Raw genomic sequence first — 20,924 nt, 5'->3', positions numbered from 1 at the left:
TTAATTTCTGCCATAAAAAGATATAGTAAATCAGGGCAGCCAATGTTTGAGTTTAGATTGGAGAGAGAATTATGGATGGGTGGGTGATTCGATTCATAAGCTTGCGATTCGATTCTCATTTTGATTCAATATTGATTCATTTGGCTAAATATCAGATACCAGTGGGGCCTACATGTTAATTTTTCTCATTGAAAAAACTAATCTCTCTCAACAGATGCTGTAAACATACAGATAAACCTGACAGATGGTATTATTAATAAAGGTTAAAATTAACAACTAATTTTTATACAATTCGGGTTTATAATAATGTTATACCTAATATTTTTAATGATATAAAACGAGTAAAAATATGTAATATAGCGCATATATTTAGCAAAATGCTCTTTGCTAGAGTTCGTTTTTCTTGCTAACATGCTTGATTGGCTTATATTGTTCACAAGTTGACGTCTTTCCACGTTTGAAACACTTACTGAACCATTACATGGGACATGATTCATTTCAGTAAGCTGTACTGTATCTTTCAACATAACTTCTGATGTTTATTTGGTGTTAAAACTAGTAATAAAGAGGAAGAGATGATCGGTTCACGAGCCGTTTGAACTGAGGCGCTACTACGGCGATCTGTCACGTGACTCGCGTCACACTGAACGGTATTTATTGCTTTATTTTTGTAATAAAATCGACAGAATGTGAAAGCTGAGACTGATTAATATCAAAAGTAGCCTAACCTGCTCTGTCTTGTCTGTCAGCGTGTTGTTGGTGTCCTCTTTTGTTGTAAAAAGCGTTCACGTCCTCATAGCGCTCATAATTACAACTTGTAAACTGGGAATTTTCGGAGATCTCCTACTTGTACCACGTGACCATCGCAGATTCATTTCAGCATTGATAATATTGCCATAAAAAGGCATAATTCAGTCTGAGGACGGCACATGGTGGAAATTTTGCTTCATCTTAGTGATTCGAGTCATTTGATTCCGTTCACCAAAAAGAGTCGTTCAGAGACATATTTACGCCAGAAGGTGGCGACAAACGCGCGTCTTTTATGTGTCACGAGCGAACAAGCCTTCTCCTTTATTAAAAGTAGCGTATCTACATAAAGACATACTATAACATAGATCTATTTTTCCTCCATTTTGTGAAATGCTGAGCAGGACTTTTATCAAGCTATAGCCTACCAAAAAAGACACTAATGATCCACAATACATTTCAGTGATTTCTTCGCCATTCAAATGTATTCAAAACAATATATATCACATTAACATACCTCTTATGAAAAGTATTAGTACCGTGGTTTAATGATGATATCAGATGGTAATACAACTCTGATAGTGCATGGTACTGAATTTTATGTAATATGGCATTTAAAAAACAATTGGTACCATATCCAATGGTATTTTCTTGTAATTACTGCATTTATATAGGCTTTTAAATGATAAAAAAAAAATGACATCACGATGTCCAAAACATGGTATTTCTATCTTACATTAGTACAAATGTGCTAGAAATCACAATCCAACACAGAATCCAAAATAAAGTACACTAAAAAAAACAAGTGTAGAAACAATGCATAAATAAATAAAATTATTTTTGTACATGTCCGAGTATATTCATTTTATTCGTATACTATTTAAATGACACTACAGAGTGTTTTCCACATTTTTATGGTAATACCATGGAACTTTTTGTAAGGGAAAATATTATACAAAATGCACACCCTTAAAATCTCAATTTAAAATGAACTTCTAAATGCACATTATATTAAGGAAAACGCAGATCCTCGGTGCAGTAAAGACAGCATGTGACGCATCAGGAGACATTCTCGTGTCAATACGTCAGCTGGGCGGACGGGCTTGTCTGGCTCAAAGTCAAGACGCACATATCTTATTGATTTTCCGGCGTCTCTCGGATACACTAAGTCAAGCGAGCGTCTGTCCTCTGCAGTAAAAGCTTCGGCCTGAGCACTGATGCATCATTACCGACTCTCTGACTCCAAAACACACACACACAACACAACACAAAAACCCACGCAACTGTCTGTGCAACTTAACGTTGATATAGAGTTCATCTTGCAAATAAAGTTCTGTGGTTTTAGCATAAAGTTATACCATGTATAAAGTTATAAAGTTATATAAAGTTATACCACTGTATATTATATATATATATATATATATATATATATATATACATACAGTCAAACCAAAAATTATTCAGACATTTTTTATATATTTTTACTAGTGGGTTCAGGACACTATAGTTAATTTATGTAAATGAGGATAGCAAAATAAAGTAAACGGTGACATATTATACCCAAAAATTCTTCATACAGTGGACTACCAGTAAAATTGATAAAATTTTGGAACCAAAAATTATTCATTGACCATGTTTTGCTTAAGTGTTATCTGACATAATTAAGATTATTTTTTCTGACACAGTTTAACTCTGAGATCTTGTCATATTTTATTACCATTTTTTTAAACTGTAGTGAATAAACTGAATTAATGAATGAAATGTTCAAGGTGTGTCTGAATAAATTTTGGTTTGACTGTATATGATGCATGTATATATAGCAAAAAAATAAATATATATATATATATATATATATATAATATATATATATTAGTGTACTATTATTTCTCAAACAATGCATCATTTTTTTCCAGTGATATTTCAGTATTATTTATATACTGTTATAGTATTTATTAATATTTTGAAATAGCTACATTTTCAGTTTTCATTTTAAATTTAGTAATGTGATTTTGTCATTTTTATTAGTTTTTGCTTTTAAAATATTTCTATTAGCTTTAATTAATTTTTATATTAGTTTTAGTAATGTTGTCATCATTTTTATTCATTTTTTTCACATATTTTTGTATAGTTTTAATTTATTTTTTATTTCTGTTGTAGTAATTTTTGTACTTCAACTACAGTTAATTGCCAAGGTCACATTTCAAGTTTTTCATAATATTTATTTTTCATTTTATTTTATGCTTTATTTCAATCTCCAAAAACTGTTTTTAATCATTTTAACTGCCGATTTTTTTTTTTTTTTATCATTTTAGTTTTAGTTAACAATAACAACACTGATTTGTTGATGATAAAATGTAAATACCATGTTTAAAAAAAAATTACCATGGTACCTTGGGTCAAAAATCAATGACATAGGTGCATTCACGGCATGTCATAATTACCGTAATTACGAGATTTTAAAGCGTTTGTGTCCTTGTAGAGCTCGTAATTACAACTTGTAAGCTGGGAATTTTCAAAGAGCTCTGACTTGTACCATGTGACCATTGCAGATTCATTTAGGCATTGATAGTGTTGCCATAGAAATGCATAATTCCAAAGACATGAACAGCTAATCTAGAAATTACAGTAATTACAGCATATGGATACTGTTATCAAAATACCATCTGATATCCTTTCTAAACCTTAGTTCCACCAGTCCGTGACTCAAGGTCGACATCATCCTGAGGATTCGAGCGTGATATTGTCTGAAAGACGATCCTAAGACCAGGGCTTGTGAGCGAGCTAACGGCTAACAGTGTCAGCATCGCTCCCATACTGCTGAGGTCAAAGCTGGCGCTAGCATGTACACAGAGCTGCGCTAGTCCTGTCTGCAGAGCTTTTTATAGCACTGGCACACACCCAGAGGCTGCTGGGACAAACCGCATTAAAGCACAAGATCTGGCCTGAAACCTACAGAGGTAGCGTTTCAGATCATCTAAATTGCTTATTTAAGTATTGCATCGTTAGCTCTGCAATATGCTAAGGCTAAATCTATTCAATCTTTGCACTTAAAAGCTTCCATTTCAGTTCAGATGTTCCCTCAGAAGGCAGCTCACTAGGTTTTAAAACAATATCATAATCAAGTCATCATAATCATAAGCTTTCTGATGCACTGCGTCCTCTCTTCCTCTGAAAGACCATTACGCTCTATTTCTCCCTCCATTTCTCTCCACTGATTCAATTAGCTGGTAAACAACAGTATGAGGATCTTATATCAAATTGCTTCGACGTTACGCTGATAAACAATCTGCACAAACTGCTGAGTCAGATCAAACGCACTTGTTTTTGCCATGGACTGACTGTCAGCTCTGCTTAAAAGCGGATTGGCTGTAACAGGTCACATGACTTACATGCTAAAAATCACAGAAAGTTTGGGGTCTGGGAGATTGTTTTTTATGTTTATGAAAGAAGCCTCTTCTGCTTACCAAGACTGTATTTCTTTGATCAAAAATACGGTAAAAATTGTGAAATATTTTTACAATTTAAAACAGCTGTTTTCTATGTGAATATATTGTAAAATGTAATTTATTCCTGTGATCAAATCTGAATTTTCTGCCCACTAAGGCTGCATTAAATTGTTTAAAAATACAGTAAAAATTGTGAAATATTTGTACAATTTAAAACTACTGTTTTCTATGTGAATATAAAGTAAATTGTAATTTATTCCTGTGATCAAAGCTGAATTTTCAGCATCATTACTCCAGTCTTCAGTGTCACATGATCCTTCAGAAATCATTCTAATATGCTGATTTGATTCTCAAGAAACATTTATGATTATTATCAATGTTGAAAACAGATTTTTTTCAGGATTCTTTGATGAATAGAAAGTTCAAAAGTACAGCATTTATTTGAAATATAATCTTCTGTAGCATTATAAATGTCTTTACTGTCACTTTTGATCAATTTTATGCATCCTTTTATGAATAAAAGTATTGATTTTTATTCAAAAATAAGCTTTGGCATTTTTCTGAGGCATCTCAAGGTCATTTCCTGATCAAACTGCTTCTAAGAAGATGCCTATAATGGATTAGTTTTGTATACATATTTAGAAAAGCTTTAAAAGCTTTTCAAGAACCCGGCCCTGAGATTCATATCCCTGATCGATCCCGTGTTAAAATGGACGCATGAGTGCCGATCAGCAGTGAAGTCATTAGGACACAATCATGACGGCCTCCATTTACCCTGCCAGTGTTTCCGCCCACCCTATCATCTGCAGGAAATGAACGCTGGGATACGGATAACACTCATGAATGCCCTCTGTTTCCTTCTCTCTCCCCATGAGGTGGAAACAGTCAAACAGTCAAAACACAGTAAAGCAGCCATTATGAATCCGGAAACTTCATCTCCGGCCAAAGTATGTCATGCAGATGGTTCTCAGGGCAGAACGACCCCTGCTCGGCCAACCGAGAGAGATTTCATGATCGCGGCGCGGCCGTGACGGATCAGGCCTTCGACGTGTTATGACAGCCTTGTGTTTTTGCGTCTCGACTCGAGCCAAGAGTCATGGTGGGAGATGCATAAAAGCTCGAGCTGAAGGCATTCTCATCTCATCTGACACACTGAGACTGAAGCCGAGGCATGTGACCTCCAGCAGGGGGCGGTGTTGCATGAAAACAAAGACTGGCCTTTAGCTAATGAATGTGTTTTTCATAGAGGCAGCAGCAGACCGGATCTCCAGGGATTTACAGTGAACGCTGTGTGACCCAGATGTCAACTGTAAAAGCTTGAAACGCATCGGTGTGGATTTACTATCACGGTAAGATTCAGCACGTGTGTTGGAGTTTGACAGGGTGACGCTCACAAAGACATGTCCAGATCACATTTATACCTCATAATTTCAGGATCTTAACCCTTAAGATTGTTTGGGATTGTGAGATTGTTTTTATTTAACTCTTGAAAAAAGCGCAACCCTAACCCTAACTCAAACTAAATATAAAGGCCCTGAAGCGGGTGGAAACGTCAGTGCTTTAAAAGAAATAAAGTTTCTATTTATGTTTGTAGAGTGAGCGTTGCACTTTTTTCTAGAGCGGAAATTGATTTTTTGAGTTGAGCTTCCTCCACAGATGGTTGAGCACTTACTTTTCAATTTTGGTTAAATTTTTATTTCCATTAAAATAAAATAAAATAATAAAAATAATATATAAAATATTAAATATTAAATATAAAAAAATTAATTAAAATACTATATAAAATACAATATTAAATAAAAAATATGATATATAAAATATTAAATATAACAAGTAAAATTCAATTAAAACTAATATATAAAATACAATATTAAATATAAAAGATTAAATTAAAATACTATATAAAATATTAAATATAACAGTAAAATTCAATTAAAACTAATACAATATTAAATATAAAAAATAAAATTAAAACACTATATAAAATGCAATATTAAATAAAAAAAATAATATTAAATATTAAATAAATAAAATTAAAATACTATATAAAATACAATATTAAATATAAAAAACATATTTATAAATATAAATAAAATTAAATTAAAATTAAAAAATACAAAACATAATATTAAATATAACAAATAAATAAAATAAAATCAATATAAATTACATTGAGCACTACAAATGCTACCATGATGTATACTTTGTGTACTATGTATAATTTGCATTACAGTCAGAATTTAGGGTGAAAAATTTGCTTAATTGTGTTTAAAATAATGCAATGCACAATAAAATATATTAATGCATTACATTTACACCCCAAATTAAAAGAAAAAAATATTTCTGCATTTTTTAAGGACCTTAACCTTTACGATTTTTTTGGTATTGTGAGATTATTTTTATTTAACTCTAGAAAAAAAGTGCAACCCTAACCCTAACTCAAACTAAATATAAAGGCCCTAAAGCGGGTCGAAATGTGGAAAAGTTTTTTCTTAGTTGAGCTTCCTCTACAGTTGGTTGAGCACTTGCTTTTCAATTTTGGTTTAATTTTTATTTCCATTAAAAAAAATAATAAAATAAAAAATATTAAATATAAAAAAATTAAATAAAAAATAATATATAAAACAAACAAAATAATATAACAAATAAAATTAAATTAAAATAACATAAAATACAATATTAAGTATAAAATCAAAATAGATTCCATTGAATACTACAAATGCTACCACAATGTATACTTTCTGTACTATGTATAATTCGCATTAGTGTTTATGCACAATAAAATATATCAATACACAAAAATAATAATGCACAACGAAATGGTTCTTAATGCAAAATAATAAAGCAAAATATAATTTCCTATTTTTTGTCTTTGACTTTGGTCTGAACTATAAGCCATACATGTTTCCCTTCTTTTCTTCACACATTTCTAAGCGCTGATGTGTGGAATCACCATGGCACCCAGCGTCCTCGGAAACCCCAGTGTTTCCAAATGAGTGAAAGAGCCTCATTGTGTGGAAAGCCATCAAACTCCGGCACAATACGTCTTTTTCTCATTGTCACATAAAGCTGTCTGGACCCTGTTAATGTGTTTCTCTGTATAAGATAGAGTACGCCGCTCTCCAGAAACACACCAGTTTCATAACAGCTCCATTCCTGTGAGTTCATCCTCGCTGAACGTGAATACTTCAAATCCACATACATTATTTACTATAGGAGGAGGGAAATGCTTTCATAGAATACTTATTGATCCTACAGATATTTTCCATTTTACAGTTTTGTGCCATCATGTCCATAAAACATTAACATGGTACAATGTCCATAAAGCCATGAAAAAACAATTTTTTTGTTAGTCAGTCAATAGTTTCCACCAAAATACCTTATTTACCACAGTGAGATGACTGCAAATGAATCAAATTACTGTAAATGAATCACCCGTTTAAACAGAGTAAGTCATTTTAATATTTGATTATAGTGGTGTTTTACCACACATTTACCACAATTTTACTGAAGTAAATATTGTATTTTGACAGAAACTATTGAGCATTAACCAACAACAACAGCAAAAAAGTACTACAGCGGTACCATGGTACAGTGATGTTTCAGATGGTAATACTATGGTACTTTAAAATACACCGTGGTACTTGTAAGATTACCACAGTACATGTCCAAAATAGCATGGTACTTTTTTGTAAGTGTATTTTGGAGTGCCATGTAAAAAAGTAAACATTCAGTACCATGGTAAAGTATCATGTTACTATATGATACCATAATTAATTAGTACTTGCAAAAAAATATGAATAGCAATAAAAATATATCAATATTAAATACATATATACATAAATATATAAAATCAGTGCTGTCAAATTGATTATTCGCGATTAATTGATTAATCACATCTAACATAAATATATCAATATTAAATACATGCATATATAATTAGTGCTGTCAAATCGATTAATCGCATCTAATAAATATATCAATATTAAATACATGCATATATAATTAGTGCTGTCAAATCGATTAATCGCATCTAATAAATATATCAATATTAAATACATGCATATATAATTAGTGCTGTCAAATCGATTAATCACGATTAATCACATCTAGCATAAATATCAATATTAAATACATGCATATGTAATTAGTGCTGTCAAATCGATTTATCGCATCTAGCATAAATATATCAATATTAAATACATGCATATATAATTAGTGCTGCCAATTCGACTAATCGCGATTAATCACATCTAACATAAATATCAATATTAAATACATGCATATATAATTAGTGCTGTCAATTCGACTAATCGCGATTAATCGCATCTAGCATAAATATCAATATTAAATACATGCATATATAATTTGTGCTGTCAATTCGACTAATCGCGATTAATCGCATCTAGCATAAATATATAAATATTAAATACATGCATATATAATTAGTGCTGTCAATTCGACTAATCGCATCCAACAAAACTTTGTAAATGTGTATATATATTTATACACACAAATATTTACAAACTGATACAAATACATCAATTTAAATTATTAAAATATTACTACTGTATATCTAATGATATATAGTTTTATTAATATTGTTTTTTTTTTAAAAATTGAAAAAAATCCAGAATACATGCATATATAATTAGTGCTGTCAAATCGATTATTTGCGATTAAACAGATTAAAATATAACAAAAAGTACAAACAGCAGCAAACTGAAAACTAATATATATATATATATATATATATATATATATATATATATGCATATTTTTGTAAGTACATATATATACATACACAAATAAAAAACAAAAGATAAGGAAAAGATGTGTTTGAAAAAGATCACATTAATTTAAGATTTTATATCAATTTGAGTTTTACGTTTTCAGAAGGAAATATTACTGAGCAATAGCAGTAGTGATGATGCCTTTTCAGAAAGCACTAATAATTATAGTAACTATGGAATTCTGGCAGAAACTATGGTTGCCATGGTAATATTTGTGAGGGAGAGAGCCGTAGGATTGTGCGTGGGACAGGACTGCTGCTCGGGTTCACAATGGGTTGCCTAGGTTACTCTGACACTACACTGCCCCGCTGATGGAGGAGTGGGCCGAATCCTTCATTCTGCTGAACCCCTCCACCTCAGCGCAGCCCACGCACACACACGTCTGCAAACACCCACACACACATGCTGCAGCATCACTGCAGAACACAGCAGGAGCCAAACGCTCCTCTCCACCAGATCTCTCTCAAACGGCCAACCGCTCGCTATGTGTGGCATGCAGCCTGGATCTCTTAAAGCTGAAATATCTCTCCTCCTGTAGTGCGACACCTCGTTCAGCGGCCGGCTGCGATAGTTTGGGTGTGTTTGGACGCATAACTGGACTCGTACGGATGGAATGCAGCTGGTCAAACCTTTCCAAAACAATCAGGCACTGAGACCTGAAGACTGTGAGGACGCGTGAGCAACTTCATACTGTAGTGAAATCTGCAGTGCTGCTTCTGTAGATTGTAGGGTTGCTAAGAAACTACGTGGCCAAAGCTGAACGGAAAGCGCCGGCAGCGAATAAGAAGCGCCATCTGGTTCTGCCGCCTGTGTCAGAAGATTCTAGATATCAAACATTGAAGAAACTGGGTCTGGACATCATCCAGAACCACAAAACAGGACATGACACCAAAATATCAATAATCCATATTAATTCCACTGACATTCTACAAGATGCTATATTTGATCATTCTCAATACCAATTCTGATACTCCGGCAAAAACTGATAAAGATAATAATAATAATAATAATTATATATATATATAATTTTTTTTTTTTCAAATTTAAGTTGTATAAATTTACATTTATTACTTTTATACTTCTTTAAAATTTCTAACATTATTAAAAATTATAAATATTAAAAAAATTATAAAAAATTATAATATACAATTAAAATATTATTTATGTATAATTTTACAATAATAAAATTATTGATATTTTTTATATTGATATAAATACATCAATGTTGATTATCAATAAAATATTATTACTGTATTTTATATATTTTTTATATATTTTATTATATATCTAATATATTATATTATATATTTAATATATTCAATTAAACATTTTACTATTTTATATATATATATATATAAAAAAAATTATTTAATATATATATATATATAGATTTTAAATTATATATATAATTTTATATTCTGTATATATATATATATATATTTAATTTATATAATATAATTTGTATTAATATATTTAAAATTTGAAATTATTAAATTTTAAAAATTGAAAAATGTATTTTTTGTATAAATGTAGAATTAAATGTAAATTTGTACAACTTAAATTATTAAATTATATAACAAAAAAAACAGCAAACTGAAAATGTATACACTAAAACATAACTGTAAAAATTTAAGACTGAAAAATTTCCACTGAAACAGTAATATACCATAAAAACAATGCATTCTGGGTAATATTATTTGTCGTTTTAGCCTATAGGCCTCTTTTCTTAAAATGACAAATAATACTCAGAATGCATTATTTTTATGATATATTACTGTTTCAATGGAAAACTTTATTTTACTGTGTAAATTTGTTTAGATTTTTTAGTCATTTTTTAGAGTGTAGTGCTTTTTTTACAACAGAAATTGTTTCTATCTAGGTACTATACTATAAAAATGTTTAATTTTGTGAAGAAATGGCAGTACTTTGACCATGAGGTGCCAGTTAAACATGAGAGCCGTAAACGTGGCACTTAGCTGACGCTGAACCGAAGCTAAACCGTGTATGATTGCATTATGAAGAACTCGAGCCATCAGAGGCATTACAGGCCGCAGATTAAAGCCATTACCTCAACAGGTTCCTCCATAAATACATCTCACACGTACAAAATAACCTCCATTAGCTGAACGTGTGACGTCAGAGCATGGAATATGAAATGGAATTCTGCCAACTGTAAAAAAAAAAAAAGACTGTGGGCATATTATGGGCAAGGTGCTTGTAGCCGTTCCCTTATTATGCCCAGAGACGTTCCCACACAGATGCCATCACTGATGACCGATGACTTAATGGCAGAAATAAACTCAAGCGTTGTCCTTGTGGGATATCTCAAGCACAGGCCTCCGTCTTCCCAGCTGGAAATGGAGGAAAATAAGGACGCGTCCCTGAAGTTCAAGAGGGAAGCTGGGCATTTTAGCAAGGGTTACTAAGTTCCCATGACTGACATGCCGGGCTGGACTGTTCCCACTTCTGGGAAAACATTTGTGTGTGCAGATCTGAATCTAACAAAGAGGTTTAGAAGAATAAAAACTATTTATTTTCACATGTTTGCATTAAAAAGAAAGACATTTTAAAATGTGCATGGTATAGAAAAAAAAATTCCCCTTGTTCTAGAAAATAAACTTTGACAATATTAAAGTTACAAAAGTTACAATCTGCACATATATCAAGAGATGTATTAAATTATAATAAATTACAAATTATAAGAAATTAAATTTTCCACATTTTAATACCCCAAAAATTCTAATTGGTGTCAAACTAGATAACTTAAAATAGGTGTGGGTGTGTGTGTAATATATATTATATATATATACACACACACACACACACACACACACACACACACACATACATACATACACAGACACACAAACACATTTATATATATATTTATTTATTTATTAATTAAAATCTATAGGACTGTATCAGATTATAAGTATATATATATATATAAAATTTACAATAATATTTTACTGATATCATTGTTAAAATATTATATATATAAATATAAATTACATTAATAAATAATATTTAATTGATATTTATATATTGATATAAATACATTAATGTTGATTATCAATAAAATATTATTGCTGTATTTTATATATTTAATATTTTATTATATATGATATATTTTGTTATATATTTAATATATTATACACTACATTTAATATATTAAATTAAATATTTTAATGTTATAGATATTATTTTTTATATATATATATATATATATATATATTTTTTAATTATATATATATATATATATTATAATTTTATATACTGTATATATATATATATATTTGTTTATTTAATATATAATATTTTAATTATATATCATTTTTATTTTATATTATTTTTATTGTTAATATTTTTAATGTAAAATGACAGAAATTTGTTATTTTTATAAATCAATAGAACTTTATCATATATATCTATAGATATTACATTATAAGCATAAGAAAAGTAGAAATTATTCATATTTATTTATATGTATTTATATGTTTATTTATGTATTAAAATCTATAGAAATGTATCACATTTTAACCATAAGAAAAGTAGAAAACTCAAATCCGTATACATTTTGAAATGCAGCCAGTCATTTGTTGTTCTTTTCACACCACCAGTCCAATAAAGATGCCCGTGTAATTAATAAAACATAAATGATTGTAATTAAAAAGCTCAACAGTCCTGATGGCCGCAGCTGCTTGTGTTTCACGTTGACAAATTCGTTTGCGGCTTTGCCAGAGTTGTGTTTACAGAGGCAGCGGTCCAAAAGATCTTGTTATTATGTATTGTTTAGTTCTTCTCGAGATGGACGACAACCATGTGAACGCGTGCAGCTAGCATGAAATATGGCTAACAGATGTGAGCCGTCGGGTCTCAGAAACATGTGGAAAGTGAAGAAATCCCCCCGCGCTTGATCCAGGCCGTAAGATAACCTTGAGTTGCACAATTTACAGTCACGCCGCTGTTAAACAGATACAGAGGAAGAATTGAGCTTCACACTCATTTATAGCTCTATACTCATACTCATTAGTGTCTGCTGTTGTATATTGATTAATTAGCGTTAATTAGTCCGTGTTTTCATGACACACAGGGACGAGCGATCCAATGGCCCGTCTGTCTTTTGTTAGATCTCTGGAGATGTCATTAGCTCAGAATGTCACACTGGCCAGAGAATGAGCTCCATTATGACATCACTTCCTGGGGCCCAGAGACTCTGGAAAGTGTTTGCAAAGAGACGCTCTTGCCAGAAGAGCAGTTCATTGTGACTTCGATCTAAACCAGAGACCAAAGTTTCCCGTCAAACAGTGCTATGAATTGAGATGTTATGCAGCAAATCTCACCAAAGCCTTCAAGAACATGTCCAGGTCCCCCAAAATATAAGAAAGAAACTATATTTTGCATATATATAAAATGAAATAAAATTATAAGACAATAATAAAAGTAAATATAATTTTATATACTAAATATATTTATTTATTTACTTATTTTCATAAAAAGTTCATAACAAAAGTTTGGAATAATTAATATTTTTTAAATATTTTTGAAAGAGGTCTCTTCTGTTCAACAATGTGGCATTTATTTGTCAAAACATTATTACAATATAAAGTAAGCGTTTTCTATTTGAATATATTTTCAAATGTAATTTATTCCTGTCATGGCAAAATATTTCAAGAACACGTCTAGGTCATATTTCATGCCAAATTTAAAAGAAAGAAATCATATTTTGCATATATTTATATAAATTGCACATATATCAAAAGAAATTTAAAAAATAAAATAAATTATATACTAAATATATATTTATTTTTCTTATTTTCTAAATTTTATTAAAATGTTTTTTATTTTTTAATTTATACATTTTTAATGATTTTTATATTTACATCTATCTTTCTACCGCATACATTTATATAACTTGCACATATATCAAAAGAAATAAAATTATAAGAAATAAATAAAAATAAAAATAATTTATATATAGTTATTTTCTTATTTTCTAATATTTTTATTTATTTTTATATTTATAAATTTTAATCATTTTTGTATTTACAATTATCTATCTATCTATATAAATTGCACATATATCAAAATAAAGAAAATTATAAGGAATTTAAAATATATATATTTAGATATTAAATATATTTAGTTATTTATTTTGTTATTTTCTATTTTTTATTAAAATGTTTTTTTAAAAATAAATTTAACGATTTTTATATTTACATTAATCTATCTATATAAATTGCACAAATATCAAAAATAATAATAATTATAAGTCATGTTTAAAAAATAAAAAATATTTATATATTAAATATATTTAGTTATTTATTTTATTTTATTTTTATTTTATTTTTTTTATACATTTTTAATGATTTTTATATTAACATCTATCTATCTATCCATCCATCCATCCATCTTTACAGCAAAGATAATTTGGGAGTGCTGAATTGTGATAAATATAAAGATTTATTCCTTATGATTTTGGGGTAAAATATGACCTAGACATGTTCTTGACAGGTTTCAAGAAGATTCCTTCTACAGACGTCAGGATTTTTGTGAAGCAGATTCATGTGAAGTCCAGCTCTGGAATGTGGTGTGATCACAGCCACTTCAGCTCTATATCAGTGCTGCTGAACCTCATTGGTCCGTGTGAAGTGTGGGAATATTCCAGCTCTCTCTGAACCCTGTTATCAATCGGGAGTGTCGCTGATAATCGGTGATGAATGTGATACAGAAGACGAGCCACTCGCAAACATTCCTACAGCTGGCTTTCAGGTATGTTTAAAGACCTCCGTCAAATCAAACTTCACGGTTTTGTAGCTTTCAATTCATGCGTGAAGTATTAAAAGGACTATATATGTAAGAACGTTCATGTATTAATCGCTTTTTTATTGCCAATATATGAACAGCTTTTACTTTAAAAAAAACGAGACCTTCCCCGACTTCCTAGGTTGTCTATGAAAGTCTGTAGACTGAGTTTTATGTGAATGACTCGGGTCGTTTTTGCCGGGAAAATCAAAAGGAAGTGACGGTTACGCCCAACGTTCAAAATAATGCCGAAAGAGCCATTCTGTACTGTAATGTCAGTGTATCATGCAAAGAAAAGGGATTAATTCAAACTATAGTCTCACATAGTCAGATCTAATATAGTCTATAGTCTTAAATATACTTTATAATCAAATTATAATAACAGTGTGATTTTCATTACCTCATCTGTCGACATGATGCCGGTGAATCTCAGAGCTGGTTCAAACATATCCACATCGCTATGATCAGATGATTTCTCACCGCTGCCATTTTTGTTGTGTTTATTTTGTTTTTTAGAGGAAAGCGCGCGAATATTTACATATTCATCTAACCGTCGCTCTCAGTAGTGTGGACGCCGTCAGGATGTTCGTTAAAAGTATATCGCGGCAAAGGTATTTACAACTTCTTTTTATTTCTAAGCAAAGAACGGAAAAGAACTTCGCCGTGAGTATCTCGCGGCCTTGAATCACGTTCAGTCTCTTGTACGTTACGTGTGCACGAGGCACGAGCACGAGCAGAAAGTTACTGCTGCAGTTCACTTAACGTCCAGAGGTGTCGCTAAAAACAAGGGTTTCTGAATTCTACATTTGTTAGTATACTAAAAAACGTCAAAATTAACTTCTAGCAGATCAACATTTAGAATACTACACGATTCTATTGGCAAAAGCATCTTTCTCCATTGATGTATAACATTTTTGATATCAGGGGATATGAAATATTTTTTAATAAACTTTCTACAGGTATTTCAGACCTCCTTGTTTTTTCTAATATGTCAACAAAGGAAAGATTTCATGGGCCTTTTAACGACTGCAACCTTCAGCACATCTTAAAAAGCTGATCTCTGCCAAACCAACTAAAACTCATAAAGACAAACCAAGTGATTTTAAAAGCAGCAGATTTGTGCTTCGACATGCCGAATCCTGGATCACGCTGCTCTCGTTAACTTGACTTTTCCAAACACACACACACACACACACACATATTTCGTAGAGGGCAAAGACATTATAAGATTAACACCATTCTCGAGTTCTACATCTTCACTGGAACGAACAATTAAAGGCAAACGTCTAAACATTTATAGTAAGAGTGTCACAGGAAAGTGCCAGATGTTTATATTATATACTAAAGCGCTTCCCTCCGCGACACGGAGAAGTGCTTGATTAAATATCTATAAAAACATATTCATATGCTGGGAATATAGCTCAAAATAACCATTTTTTCAGCTGAACCATCAGCATTAACAATGTTTATGAGATGAACCATCATTTCAAGCCAACAGCCTTGTTCCCATTCAGTGTGTTTAATACATTCAGTGTGTTTAATAAAGCAAAATGCAGTAGAAATCCAGTTAGAAGTAATCAAGGAATGTTTCCCGACCGTTTTACACTAAATCAACACAAGATTTTTGAATGATGACGCATTAATTCATGTTTGAAGCAGTTTATTAAAATGGACAGCTTGAAATAATTTGCGACTGAAGTTTAAATCAGAGACGCTATTAAAACTTCTCAATGCTCTCAAAACTCGCAAAACGGAAGCTTGTTTCCGCCACTAAATAAAAAAAATTCTGACTTTATAACTCGCAATTCCGATTTTATAACATGTAATTCCGACTTTATAACTCGTAATTCCAACTTTATAACTCGCAATTCTGACTTTATAACTCGCAATTCTGACTTTGTATCTCGCAATTCTGACTTTGTATCTCGCAATTCTGACTTTATAACTCGCAATTCTGACTTTATAACTCAAAATTCCGACTTTATAACTCAAAATTCTGATTTTATAACTTGCAATTCTGACTTTATAACATGTAATTCCAACTTTATAACTCACAATTCCAACTTTATAACATGTAATTCTGACTTTGTATCTCGCAATTCTGACTTTATAACTCGCAATTCCGACTTTATAATTCTCAATTCTGATTTTATAACTTGCAATTCTGACTTTATAACATGTAATTCTGACTTTATAACTCGCAATTGCATATTATAAAATCAGAATTGCAAGATATAAACTCACAATTCTGAGAAAAAAGCCAGAATTGCAAGATGAAAAGTCCGATCTAATAAAAACTGATCTAATAACATGGTTTTGGAAACTTTATGGCCAAATAAAAAGTTAATAAAAGGCATATTCACACACTGTAAATAAATTGTGTTTCTTTTTTGCATTGGCTTCTTTGAGTTTTACTTACTGCCCAAAAGTTGTGATAACAGTTTTGTTTTTTGCAAATTGAAATACACTGGACAAATCAATTGGATAAACACAGTAAATGAAATTTATAAAAAAACTTTTTTTTTTTTTTTTTTTTTTTAACAGTGCAATGTTGATTACTCTTATATAACTTGCTCTATACGCTCATTCTCTTGGCAGATGCCGCAGTCTCTCTACTCTGAAGTGTCTCCACATCCACCCCGTCGTCTCACCACACCCTGGGCTTTGGCAGGGAGACAGCGGGAATTGAACACATCCCGTTTAGACGGGGCCCGTGTGTGCTGAAAAACACACATGGCTTTGTGGGAAGGTCTGGATGTCATTAAACTCCTACGACTCCCAAGACTGTTTGTTTCTCGCTCTGTATCTCACACACATGCAGTGCTTACTATGTCTCTCTCTCTCCCTCTAAATCAGTATTTCTGAACGCAGAGTCCAGCTAGATACATAATTACATATCCACTAACCATTCAGAAACATCTACAAGTTGTAAGTTCTTCCTGAGTCTCTCCATCAGTGTCGACTCCGGTTTGAACAATGTAAGGCTGAACACCGTCGTCATTTTGGCTGCGTGAGATTCTCCAGCTTTGTTGTTGTTGAGCAACCGAAGCGTGAGCTGTTAAAGCTCCGCCCTCTTCTGGAAAGGGGGCGGGAGCAGCAGCTCATTTGCATTTAAAGGTACACACACAAAAACAGCGTGTTTTTGCTCACACCCAAATAGGGGCAAATTTGACAAGCTATAATAAATGATCTGTGGGGTATTTTGAGCTGAAACTTCACAGACACATTCTGGGGACACCAGAGACACATATTACATCTTGTGAAAGGGGCATTATAGGTCCCCTTTAATGTGTACCTTTTCGTTTTGGAATTTTCTCTGTGAACGCACTATTTATACTTAAAATCTACAGGTGAATCTGATCAAAAAAAAAAATCAAACACCTTGGCAAATCTGAGCACTGACTACAGACATCAGTCTATTTACCAACAACTGTAACTCACTATCCTGTTGATTTTTAAAAAATTAAATAAATAAATCAGAGCAACAAACGAAACAATCATCCAAGGAAATGTAGAGGATGCTTTAATCACCAGCAGCCCAAACTCACGAGAGACTCGCTGAACACAACACGCACGACCACTTCCTGTTTCAGTCATGCACGGGGACTATGGGAAAATCATGAGATAAATGGAGCGAGGCCAGCGAGTGTCCGTTTCAGATGACCTCATCTTTTCCGAAAGCTCGTCTCATACGCCCGTTCGGACAGATGTGAGGATCTCAAGCTTGAACTCACTGTCAGGATATTCTGCTGTGATACTCAAGTTTGACACCGCTGTGAAAATACAAGTCACACAACGACCCGCAGAGAAGACGCATTAATGAGAAAAACACCAGAGAAAGTGAGATGAAGAGCGAGAGAGAGAGAGAAATCGGTGTTACAGATTAGCATGTGACCTTGAAAGCCGCCCTCTAATGCTCTGGATTCGTGCTTGCGGTGTCTGTTCCTTTACATCTAATTTTGAGGGATAAAAACCTCCAAACGGAGGCAGATGGCAACTTGTGTGTGCTTTTAATTGCTTTGCATTTTACAGCGACAGATCGTCCTTTAGAAATGAACAAGAACTGTGTATTTGTTAACATTCACAAGATCAGCGTCTGAATGCACAGAGAACAGCACTAGTTAATGGATTTCCAGACATTTCTGATATTTATGCATTCATGCATCTTTTCAGTGGAAATGTCATGATGTTTCTGCACATCTGTGCTGGAATAAAAATGAGTGAATCTCTGTAATATCTCAATTATTTCTTCTGCTTAAATTCTTCTCTGTTTATTGTTTGTCCTGATAAAAAGGTAAGATCTCAATACAAACTCACAAATTGTCCCAAAACCAAATGATATGAGCTGATATTCAACATAAACTTTATTGTTCTGTACTTTTATTGTATGTTAACAAAAAAAAAAATCACATAAAACAATAAAATGTTAATATAACATTGGAAAATATATAAATTTACATAAGTACTATAAATATAAAAAATCTCTCTGAAATAAAAAAAATTATTGTTAAATTATCCCAAAACCAAATGAATTTTACTGCAATTTTAACGCTTTATAGTTTTACTGCATGTCAACAAAAAAAAATAAAACCTAAATAAATTGATAATTAATAAATAAACAATATTTGAGAATATATTCATATAGATAAGAAATATAAGTGTTATTAAAAAATAAAATATATAAAATGTAATTTAATGAAAATAAAGTTTTTGCACATTTTTGCTGGAATCAAATTCTTTAATCTCAATTATTTAATGATTAATTTCTTCTGTTTATTATTACTCCTGAGAAAAAAAGGCAAAATATCAAAACATTTCTTGCTAAATTGTCCCAAAACTGAATGAATTTTACTGCAATTTTATCGCTTTATAGTTTTGCTGTATGCCAGCAAACAATAAAACATAAATAAAATGATAATTAATAAATAAACAATATTTGAGAATATATTCATATACATAAGAAATGTGTTATTAAAAAATAAAATATATATATATAAAATAAAATTTAATAAAAATGTTTTTGAACATCTGTGCTGAAATCAGAAATTCTTTAATATCTCAATTATTTCTTCTAGATGCAATTTAATAATGATTAAAATCTTCTGTTTATTATTTCTCCTGAGAAAAAAAAAGGCAAAAACTCAAATATTTCTTGTTAAATTATCCAAAAACCAAATTAATTTTATTGCAATTATCCCTCTATTTTTACTGTATGTCAGCAAAAAATAAAACAAATAAAATCATTAATAAATAAACAATATTTGAGAATATATTCATATACATAAGAAATATAAGCGTTATTAAAAAATAAAATATATAAAATCAACTTTAGTCATGATGTTTCTGCACATCTGTGCTGGAGATGAGATCACGATCACCCCAGCGCCTGACGTGTCGGTCGGGTTCAGCCAGCAGAGAGCGGCCGCCCAGGGACGAGCTGCAATGTGTGCTGGGATTGAGCCAGCAGTGAGAGAACGGGGTGGAGGGAGGAGAGAGAAGTGGAATCACAAATGGATTACACGCCTTTAGTGTCTGTGAGACGGCCTGCAGACAGCTGCGTTCGGTCTGCTGCGTCTCTCAGTCAGTTTATCGCTGCTTTTTATGATAAGAAATCTCTGAATGGTCACAGATGTCACAGGACTTTTGAGGAACACCACGAAAAAAACTCCTAATCACAACATTGATAACTTGGGTTTGAATCAGTAACACTGTAACGTTCCATTTGTTAAAGTTTAATGTTGTTTATATGTATTTGTGGTGTTTTTAATATGCTTTAAGACAAACCATGTGCAAATTCATCAGTCGACACCATTGCTTCCGGAAACGAACACGTCACAATATTCCTTATTTAAATAATTCATATGCAGAATAAAGGGGCGGGGCCTGGTTGAGTTAGTTAGTAGTGTGTTGAAACTGGCGGTTATGGTAAGGGGCGGGACATTTCCCAAACACCAATCACAACACACTGCTCCAGCCGACCAATCAGAGCACATTGTGCTTTTCAGAAGGAGGGGCTTCATAGAGACAGGAAGTAAACAGAGCGTTACTGACAGACTGAGAAGAGAGGAGCTGAACAATGGAGAATATGAGAAAAATAATCAACCTGTTCTAGTAGAGCACAAAAAACAAGGGA

At 31.8% G+C, this 20,924-nt stretch overlaps 1 protein-coding gene and 1 long non-coding RNA gene across 4 annotated transcripts in view; one reads left to right on the top strand and one right to left on the bottom strand.

Annotated features, from left to right (window-relative positions):
• The window catches only part of LOC127522348 (spectrin beta chain, non-erythrocytic 1), a 90,957-nt gene that overhangs the window by 61,215 nt on the left and 8,818 nt on the right, over window positions 1-20,924 (bottom strand). The gene's annotated exons all lie outside the window — the stretch shown is intronic.
• Window positions 4,809-19,020, top strand: LOC127522363 (uncharacterized). The gene is made up of 3 exons (XR_007932572.1): window positions 4,809-5,542; window positions 14,501-14,758; window positions 17,390-19,020. It is a non-coding gene; the product is annotated as an uncharacterized LOC127522363 (long non-coding RNA).

Source organism: Ctenopharyngodon idella, chromosome 11, assembly GCF_019924925.1.
Source record: "Ctenopharyngodon idella isolate HZGC_01 chromosome 11, HZGC01, whole genome shotgun sequence".
NCBI lineage: Eukaryota > Metazoa > Chordata > Actinopteri > Cypriniformes > Xenocyprididae > Ctenopharyngodon > Ctenopharyngodon idella.
Note: the sequence above shows the minus strand (reverse complement) of the source record. Positions and strands in the feature narration are given on the sequence as shown.